The sequence below is a fragment of the Rattus norvegicus genome, chromosome 1, assembly GCF_036323735.1.
Source record: "Rattus norvegicus strain BN/NHsdMcwi chromosome 1, GRCr8, whole genome shotgun sequence".
Lineage (NCBI taxonomy): Eukaryota > Metazoa > Chordata > Mammalia > Rodentia > Muridae > Rattus > Rattus norvegicus.
In genome coordinates, this window is record NC_086019.1 from 194,344,882 (window position 1) to 194,355,101 (window position 10,220).

Consider the following 10,220-nt stretch of genomic DNA (forward strand, 5'->3'; position numbering starts at 1 on the left):
AGCAAGGCTTAACAAAGATTTTATTCCTATAAAATGATTAGCTGCTTGCCTAGTGACCAAGAGGGATAACGCTAGAGTTAGACAGCGAGGGGTTAAATATCCCTGTGCCTCAGTCTCTGTGTCTGTGAAATGGGGTTGTGGAGGATTACATGGTTTACTAGTTTGTAAACAATAAGGCAGGTGCCACCAGACAGCACACCGTCACTCACAAGTGTGACACCATACAAGGGCTTAGCAAGAGGACCCCCACATGGCTACAAGGCTATTTACTTCTCACCAGCTCAACATAGAATACAAGTGGTCTTCCTGAGTCTGTCTTTTACGGGACTAATGGAGAACACTAGAGAAGAGCACTACTTTCCCTTTTGTTCAGGCTCGTAGGACTACAGCGTTACAAGGGTCTTCCAAGAGCCTCTCTCACTCTAACCCAGTGTCAGGATGTACGGTGGGGTTCACAGTGATCTGGATCCATCAGCCCTGGGTGGGAACGCCTCTGGCCTCAGCACCTTCCGGCAGGACTCAGCCTGGTCTCCAACAGCAGCCTTTTTGGAGAGAAATAAAAACATCACCAACCTGTGTCCCCAGTGTTGCCTTGCTGCCACACTAAATAAAGGCCTCAGAAAAGCCGCTGGCCATCTGTGGGGAAGAAATCATAAAAGCCAGCTCGAGCTGGGGCTGGAGTGAAGGAAGGAGCTGCATCACCACTGATCAAAGGGTACGCGTAGTCCAGAGAGGTGGAAGGAGCCCAGAGGAGAGAGGGAAAGTAAAGCTGGCAAACTGGCACCAGCGCTAGCAGGCCCTGCCATGGTTACCAATCCCGTGAGGAACCGGAGGGCCACACAGGGCAAGGGCAGTGGATTTGTTTTTCGAAGTCGTGGCAAACTTTAGGCACTGAAACCAAACTTGTGTGCCCGAGACCCAGGTCCTACCCCAGGGCTAGGAAGCAGTGCCTCCTAATCCCTGGCTGCAGGCTATGGATTCCTGGGCTCATCCTCTCCTCAGCCCAACCCAGAAACACTGTGACAAATCACTGTAAACCCCCCAGGTCTTGCTGCGAATATAATCCACATGCGATGTCTGGGCTGCAGCTGCTGAGAGGGCTGCCTAGTGGCACTTGAGGGCTAGGGATTTAAGGATCGGTGTCCTCCTGTCCCATCGGTTTGCGTTCCCTCCAGCCATAGGATTGGGAAGAGAATTAGGTCAGGAGCCAAGACTTTGAGTGCAGAGATCACAGACTCTGTCTGTAGCCTGGCCACGGGCTTTCCCCTGCTTCTCTGAGCCTGTGGAAGATGACAGCCCTGCATGTTCACAGCCTAAAGCAGGAAGGCAGAGTCTCCTGCCCCAAGAGTTCCATTTTCCATGTGCTCTACAGGACCTGGATCTCCAAAAGCTGGCTGGTGGAGGGGAGAAGGAAGGGGATGGGGAAAGATGAGGGTTCTGCCTCATTCTCCCACGCTGCTCCTCGACTGCCTGGCCCCAGACCTGGCTGAGCCCATTCTGCCCTGTGCTATTGCCCCCGCATTTCCACTCAGGACATCTCTATTGCTCCCTCCTTGATGCTGAGGGATCTGGATGAGTGAGTCAAGGATGTGTGAGAGAGGAGAGCATGCTGATCAATGAGAGAGTAAGTGCACACAGGAGAGCCTCGAATGTCCCAACTCTGGAGCAGAAAGAGCCCCTAGTGTAAGAAATCAGTGTGGAGCTGAGCCGCTGCAATTGTGGCTATGTCCTGAGATAGCCATGGGCTCCCTCCATGGAAGTCAGTCATTGTCACAAGCTCCTCAGCACAAGGCAACACGGCGGTGTGGCTGAAGATGCATCCATGGCTCCCTGGCTCCTTAAACAATGGCATTTCAAAACCCTCTTTATTTTAAAATAATTATAACTTCATAGGCCATTACATAACCAGCACAGAGAGGCCCAGGGACTCTTTCTGCTACATTTATTTTCAAAGGCAGGCCCAGTCTCATGGAACCCAGGCTAGCCTTGAACTCACCCTCTCACTGTACATACAGCCAGGACAGTCTTCTCCCTCCATCAATATTCCAAAGGGCACACCCGGCTTTCGGCGTTAACCTCTTACTGATTGCTCACTGAAATACATCAACACTGGGACACTCCACAGGCTTTACCCAGATGCCAATGGTGGCGTTTTAGCTGCCTCCTGACATAGTTTTCAAATACTGTCCCTGCCAGACTGTCAGCGCCATTCTTGAGAGTGGTTGAGCACCCATGTTTGTCAATAGTTGAAGTGGTCTCCTCTCTACTATCTGTTCCTGGACATACCCTGCTCCTCTCCCCTCAACTCAGAGGGAAGCTGAGGAGGCAGAATCAGGAGCCAAGCAGAAAGCCCAATGCAGCGGGGCCCTGGGCCACGTGCTCCTTACTCTACCTTTTGGTGGACTGTTCTGGTCTTTCTAGGAACACGGCCTGCAATGGAAGGTGGGACGCTGAACCTCTTCCTCAGGAAGCTTCTTCAGTCTGTACCACCCCATTTAGAGTGATGCGCACCCCAGTTTTATCGTCTGCAAAGTGGGACAATAACAAAGTCCCATTTGCTCGTTAAGAGACCTCGGTGAGTTACTAACTCTAAAAGACTTGAAACATCCCCGCTGTATCGTAAGTCTACTGTGTCTGATAAATTAATAATAGGAACAAAACACCTATAGGAGAAATTTCAAGGGAACAGAGCTCAGGCTAAAGCTCTTCCAAAGAGCCCGGAGTGAACATGCTTTGGGGAAGCATGGGGGTCTTTGATCGAGCACTTAATTTATACAAGGAAGCCTTTAGCATGTGAAATTGATTTAATATGCAAATAACTAAGGCCAATTGAAGACTGTAACCACATGCTTTAAATAGCAGTTGTGTTTTAGAACAACCATCAGCCCCTCCACAGCATTGCTGGTGAGTCAGGTTCCGTGTGTGTGTGTGTGTGTGTGTGTGTGTGTGTGTGTGTGAGTGTGTGTGTGTGTGTGTATGTATGTATGTGTCCCCTTCACTTGTGAATAGCACCTCACATGCCAGGTCTATTCACAGGCATAGCCCAAGACCATGGCTACATTTAGAAATCTATTACAAAAAGGTCCGAAACTTAATGATGGTTCAACTTGCAATGTTTTGACTTTAAAATCAAGCAAAAAAAATATACATGTAGAACCATTCTGGTTTTCATTTTCAGTCTGGGATCCAGACATTCAATCTTACCCTTTAAAGTTGGCCTTATGTGAGAGGATCTGCCAAGCTGCAGACTAATATAGGTGCTCTCTGCACATTCACGGCAGTGTAGGCTGAACTGTGGTGTTCAATGTATTGAAAGAATTTTTAAAAACAGAGTTGTGCTCTGTAGGCCACTTTGGCCTTGAGCCCCAGATCCTCCTCTCAAGGGCTGCCACACCTGCCTGATACTAAATGCATTTTTGCTCTGCACTTGTTCTGACTACCAGCGGGGCAGGGATGCAGCCCTGTCATCATCGCATGTCAAGGAGTCGTTGTTGTGTACTCCGCAGGCCCTGCAGAAGACATGGACAAGATCTTGTTGGGGGAATTGTGTGCATATGTGTGTATGAATACGCATGCACGTGCACGCATGTGTGTGAGTGCGCATGTGCATACGTGTGTGTGTGTGTGTGTGTGTGTGAGAGAGAGAGAGAGACAGACAGACAGACAGACAGACAGACAGACAGACAGACAGACAGACAGAGGTTACTTTTTACAGGTATGTGCACCCCTCCTGGCCTTCATGCTGAAGCTCTACACTCAGGTTCTCAGGCTTGCACAGCAAGCACTTCGCTGACTGAGTCATTTTTCCAATCTGAAAGCTGCAGTTGTCACCGGCTTGTCAAGGAGTCTGGTACATGTGTGGCTCTGGGATAGGGACATATTAGAGAGGGTGAAGATAGGAGGACACAATTTCAGATGGTGAAGACTTTAGAAACCTTGAAGCAAAATAAAAGTGGGAATGGATACAGAAGTGTAAGGAGAAAAAAAAAACCCAAAGTTGAGGCAACTATTTAGATATAAAGAGGAATCTAGCCCCCAGGAGGCAGAGGCAGGGGAATGGACCTTTGAGAGTTCACAGCTAGCTTTGACTATATAGAGAGTTCCGGACCATCCAAGGCTACATACTGAGACTGGTAAGAATAAAATAACAACAACAAATAAATGACATATTGCTAGCTGCACCAGCATGGCCAAACCCTGACATTACAGCAAGGGAGAGAAGCCATCACAGGAAGCCATGTTTTGCCTAATGCTATTTACATAAAATATACAGGAAAAAAAGGCCTAGAGACAAAATGCTCATTGGTGGTTACGGGGTGGGGGGGCTTTGGAGAGGAAGAATAGGAATAACTGTTTATCCAGAGAACTAGAGATAAGTTTCTGGTTAGCCAGAGGACTAGGAATAACTAACTGGTTGGCTAGAGGACTAGGGATAACTAACGAATTGGCTGGAGGACTATAGATAACAAACTGGTTAGTCAGAGGACTAGGGATAACTAACTGGTTAGCCGGAGGACTAGGGGTAACTAACTGGTTAGCCAGAGGACTAGGGGTAACTAACTGGTTAGCCAGAGGACTTGGGATAACTAACTGGTTACCCTGCTCTAAGTCATAAATATCCCCCATGTCTGGATGGTGGCACAACCTTATGAATTCACCAAACACCACCAGATTGCTCATCTTAAAATGGCTGGGGCTGTCAGGGTAGAACACTGTGGTGGTTTGAATGAAAATGGCCCCCATAGGCCAATAGGGAGTGGCACTATTAGGATGTGTGGCCTTGTTGGAGTAGGTATGACCATGTTGGAGAAAGTGTGTCCCTCGGGGTAAACTTTGGGATTTCAAGCTCAAGCTAGGCGCAGTGTCACTCTCTCTTCCTGCTGCCTGCCGATCTGGAGGTAGAACTCTTGGCTCCTTCTCCAGCACTCTGTCTGCTTGCCTGCCACCATGCTTCCTGCCATGACAATAATGGCCTAAACCTCTGAACCTGTCAGCCAGACCCAATTAAATGTTGTCCTTTATGAGAGTTGTTGTGGTCATGGTGTCTCTTCACAGCAATAGAAGCCCCAACTAAGACAAATGTGTAGTGAGTATGTTCTCTCAAAACAAAAGAATAGTGGCCCAATGTTCTTGCAAACTGTCCCATTTTTATAATGAGTCCCTGAAAAATACAGTTGGCAACCCCACCCAAGTGTGCTGCAGTAAGATTCAAATACATCATTTTGCTCAGAACCCCTGTGGAGGAATTTCTCCTCCAACAATCCAGAAGCCTCGAGATTCCTAAGGAGTAAGTTACACAGGCCACACCACAGGATGCTCTCAGAGGGAATGCAGCCCCTGCTCCAGCTGCCAGGAGGGAGGCCCAGCATCCACACTGCTTTCCTCTCTTGTTGTTCCTGGCGTTGGAAAGCAGGAGGTGGGAAAGAATAACTCCGTCCTTGTGGCCTTCCTGGAGACAGACGCTCTGGTTTGTAGCCGAGAGGAAAAGAGAGTCCTGAGCAATAGTGCCAAGCTGGGCATCTTCAGGATGTGGTTCACCGAGCTGGAGCTTCAGCCTGGAGAGTAGAGAACACGGCACAGCAGAACCCCATCCCCAAACAAGATGCAGGCTCAGGAAATGGTGCAGATCCCCCATCCCCTTCCCTCTCAGCCTCAGCTTCCCTGGCAGACCTCAGCTGCCCTCAGATCTGCCAAGACAAACAGCTCCAGGCTTTCAGAGCAGCTCTCTGGACAGAGCCTTGGAGGCTGGGCACAGTTCCTGGGCCCACCTGAAGGTGCAAGGACTCTAACCACTGAGAGAAGTAATATTCTGATTGCTGTTTCCAAAGTCCAGCGTCTTCAGGAAGGAATTCTGTCTGGTGGGAAAAGTAGTTTATTTGCTGGTCCCCAGGGACAAGAATATGAGGAAGCTTGGGGCAGAGAGGGGGGGCAGGGGGAGAAGGAAGGGAGGGAGAGAAGGAGAGAGGGAGGGAGGGAGGGAGAGAGGGAGAGGGAGAGAGAGAGAGAGAGAGAGAGAGAGAGAGAGAGAGAGAGAGAGAGAGCAGGCTTTTGCCTGTGTGCATGCATGTTTCTTTCTCCATTAAAGGTAGCAATCTGGGTAGAGAGGGTGGGCTTTGGTCTTGCCTTCCGCTGGCCTGTTTCTGGAAAAGGAATAGCTGTGGAAGTCCATGAGAACTCCCAAAGTCAGGAGCAGCCATGGATGGTGCAGACAGCAGGAATTCATTCCTGGATGTGGAAGGGATTGCCACTTCAGATTTCCTATGCTGGCTGATAGCTTGCAGCATGGAGCTGAGGAGAGCACTCTCGGCCGGCTGTGAGAATAAGCACAGTGCTTTAGTGAGGGGAGAAGGTGGAAAGAGCCCTGTAAAGCCCACCCTTCCTGGGTTGCCTGCATCTTTCCCTCTCACTTTGGTCTTCAGACCTTTACTGGGTTCAAAATAGACCCAGGAAGCTCCTGTGCCATTAGGGACTGCAGGGCCACACAGTTCCTGCAAGCAGAGGCTAATAAGGTGCTTCTCTGAGGAGGGGCCCGAGCACCTCATGTCAGATGATCTTGTCAGAAGCACGTGTGCAGACCTGAGCTTCCCATCAACCTGGGCATGTTCACTGCATTCCTTTTCTTTTGAAATATGCGGGTGAATATATTTTTCAGATATTCGACCTGAAAAAAAAAAGTTAGCTACATGGTTTTTAAGGCAATGTGATTAAACACATTTTCTTTTTACTGTTAAATCAGCGCCTGTCTAGGTAAATACATTTTTTTCAAATGTGGTATATGCCTTTTTCCTTACATAGGCAGAAAATCTCAATGGCTGTTATTCAATGTGTGCCTCTATGCAGTTGATGGGACAGGAAAGAATCGTGCTGTGCCCTGACCTATTAACTGACACAAAAGGGGCTTGCTCTAGACTTTAAAGTTAGAGGCTTCGTATCTAAGCTTAAGCAATGTGAAAAACCAATAAACTGCAGTTATACACCACACACACACATAGACACACAGACACACACATATACCACACAAACACACATAATATACACACACACATACATACACACACATACACACACACCCACACACATACATACATGCACACACAGACATACACACAGACACACACACATGCACACTCACATACATGTACATACACGTACACACACATATACACACATGCATGCACACACATACACACACAGAGACACACACATATATACACACATACATACACACACATATACACACACACATACAGACACACACACATACAGATACACACACACACACACGGGGGGGGGGAGATTATAAATGGGTTGTGTTCTTGCTTCTGTGTATGTTTGTGTGTGTGCATGTGTGCCCAGAGGCCAGGGCGGGCTATCACCTGATGTCTTCCTCTTCCTTCTTTCCACCCCACTTTTTGAACCCAAAGCACACTGATTTGGCTGGATGGCCAGCAAGCTGCAGAGATGCTCTTGTGTCCACCTCCCCAGCACCGGGATGAGCGGAGAATGTTACGTGAGTAGTGGAGCTTTGAACTCAGGTCCTCCTTTGTTGAGTGACAGGCACCTTCACCACTAAGCCATCACCCCTGTGCTTGTTTTTTCTTAGTCTCTGAGTATTCCTCTTGTCTTCTGTTTCAGAGACTTGGGGTGTCTCATCTTACAGGATCTCCAGCCATCAGCAAGAACTTGTTTTAGTTCATCTGTTAAGAAAGGCTGTAGGGTGGGTGCTGTTTTGGGGAATTTGTGGAACCTTTGGGAGGTGGAGCCTGGCTGTAGGAAGCACATCACTGGGGGGTCAACTTAGCCTCACCCCACTTTTCCTTCTCTCTCTGCTGTGCATGGTTACCAGCTCTCAGCTTCTGTCGCTGTGCCTGAAGCTTGCTGCCATATTTCCCTACCATGATGAACTCTGACCCCATTAAACATTAAACCAAGATCAACTCTTTGTTTGTTTGTTTGTTTGTTTTGAGACAGGGTTTCTCTCTGTAACCTTGACTGTCTTAGAACTCAGTCTATAGATCAGGTTGACCTCAAACTCACAATGATCTGCCTGCCTCCGTCTCCTGAATGATGGGACTAAAAGTGCACCACCGCTGCCCTGTCCAAAATAAACTCTTTCTTTCATAAAATGGAAGGGAAGGAAGAAAACCCGTAGGATCTAACCCACCACAAGCTGCTGAGAAGTGTGCTCTGAATGCACTCGGGAGCCAGGAAAAGCCATAGAGGGGGCAGTGAGGCCTCTGGACTTTTAGAAAGCTTCTCCTTACACCAGAGGTTCCACACGGCACTCCAAGTAGAAGAGGTGAAGACAGTTTTTAAAAGAAAAACCCTCTCACCTGGGACGGGAGCAAAATGCACTCACAGGGCTGGGTTCATGCGCATCTGCTTTGTCATACAAATTACTCAGCTGGCAAAGCATTGCGTAGAGGAGACTGGAGGCCTTTGAAGTCAGTTTCCTTCGGTGGCTTTGGTTTTCCTGGGCAGCTGATTTTCACATATCCATCTTCTGGTTCTAACTCGGCTTCCACTGAGTAGAACAGCGGCTCTACCTCGGTATTCATTAACCAGGAGGAATGCATATGGGGCTTGAGGGCTCGCAAGAACTCTGCCATTGTAGGGCAGCTGATTTATGGGCCTGTTTACAGCTTCAACGTGGTCCAGCTTGTCCGAAGAAGGGGAGGTCGGCCCTCATGTTCTGGTTAACAAGGGCATGGCAGCCCTGCAGCACTGAGGGCTGCTTTGTTCTGGGAGAACCGTGGAGAGTAAACCTGAGCTCTGTAAGTGCGGGCACCCTGAGATGGTGCTGCTTCTTTGAGGGCATCCGTGCCCAGGCGCGGGCCGAGGGCCGGTTGGGGGCAGATGAGCAACTCTGTATGCGCACCACCACAGGACTTGACAGAGACACCGTTGCTGCTGCCATGAGGACTCTGAGCAATCACAACATTCACCTAATACTGGGAAGGCTAAAAGCCAGTGGAGTCATTCAGTTGTCCGTTTGTTTATGACAGGATCTCACTCTGTAGCTCGGGCTGCTATCAAACTCCAGATCCTCAGCCGTCCTGATCTCACGGTGCCGTATCCCTGGCTTCTCACCTAGCAAACGTCTTAACGTGTTCCCTGATTTCTGAGAATGGCAAGGCTTCTCACGAGCCTCCCTGGTTCCTCCTGGGTAAAAGTAAACTGTTCAAGTAGAAACGGAACCAGGCTCGAGTGGGCCAGCCACCTTGGCTTTCTAGAGGAGGCTGGGTTGTGTGGCTCAGACTGAACTGTCTCCTTCCCGCTTCTGCCTGTGCTTTTGGATCTCTCAAAGGCCGCGTAAAGAACCTCCTCACAGCTTTCTTTAACCCAGACTGCTGGGGAGATGAAGGCCTTTTTCTTTTTTTCCATTTCAATTTTTTATTAACATCTATTAATTATATATAATAATGGGCTTCGTTATGGCATTTTATACATGTGGATGATGTATTATGATCGCACTGCTGTTGGTCCAATCCCCTTCCCAAGTCTCCAGTCCCCCTTCTACTTTGAAGTCTTCGCGTGTGATGTTGGTTGGTGGGTTGTCTTTTTCATTTTTTAAATCCAATAAATGTAAGCAGGGTTGCTCACGTGAGCATGGGAGAAGAAATATTTACAGGAGTATCAGCAACCTACATCCTCAGAAAATCTCTCCCCTTCTCCAGTAACAATTAACTGCCTCGGGGGAGGGCGGAGCCGCGTGAGCCCCTCCCCCGCGCATGATGGACTAATGCTGGGCCCTATCTGCTACAGTTATCCAGAGCCGCTGTGAGTGCATGCATTCAACGGCCGCTTCAGACCTGGAAGACAGAGTTCCTAATACACCACCCCTAACATCATGTTTGGAGAGCTGCGTTTGGGTCTGTATGCGCTAACTGGAGAGTCGAGAATGGGTCTTTTATCCGGAGCATGGCTGTATTGGTAGACACACAATTGGAGGCTACAATGTGAAGGATGAGAACATTCTAGAACATTTTCGGAGGCCAAACCTAGAACGGCAGCGAAAGTGAGGCAGATGAGAGGAGCTGGGCCTGTCTTTTATGGGAGGCCACTCCTGCGGTCACAGCAATGACCCAGTCCCTCTCCATCTTCTTCACAGGTGTGGCCTCCCTTCCCAGGACCAGTGCACTAGAAACCAGGGTTGCAACTCGTGAATTGGGTGACACAGTCATGTAACAAGTTAAGCCTTTGTGTTTGTAAAGAGTGTA

At 48.8% G+C, this 10,220-nt stretch overlaps 1 long non-coding RNA gene across 1 annotated transcript in view; it reads right to left on the reverse strand.

The window, feature by feature from the left end:
• Positions 1-5,127: 5,127 nt before the first annotated feature.
• LOC100911081 (uncharacterized) overlaps positions 5,128-10,220 on the reverse strand; it is a 14,964-nt gene continuing 9,871 nt past the window's right edge. Inside the window, exons 2-3 of the long non-coding RNA XR_005499487.2 lie at positions 6,538-10,220; positions 5,128-6,311 (exon numbers count right to left, since the gene is read on the reverse strand). The exon at positions 6,538-10,220 is cut by the window's right edge and continues 4,519 nt beyond it. This is a non-coding gene — a long non-coding RNA (uncharacterized LOC100911081). The remainder of the gene's footprint in view (positions 6,312-6,537) is intronic.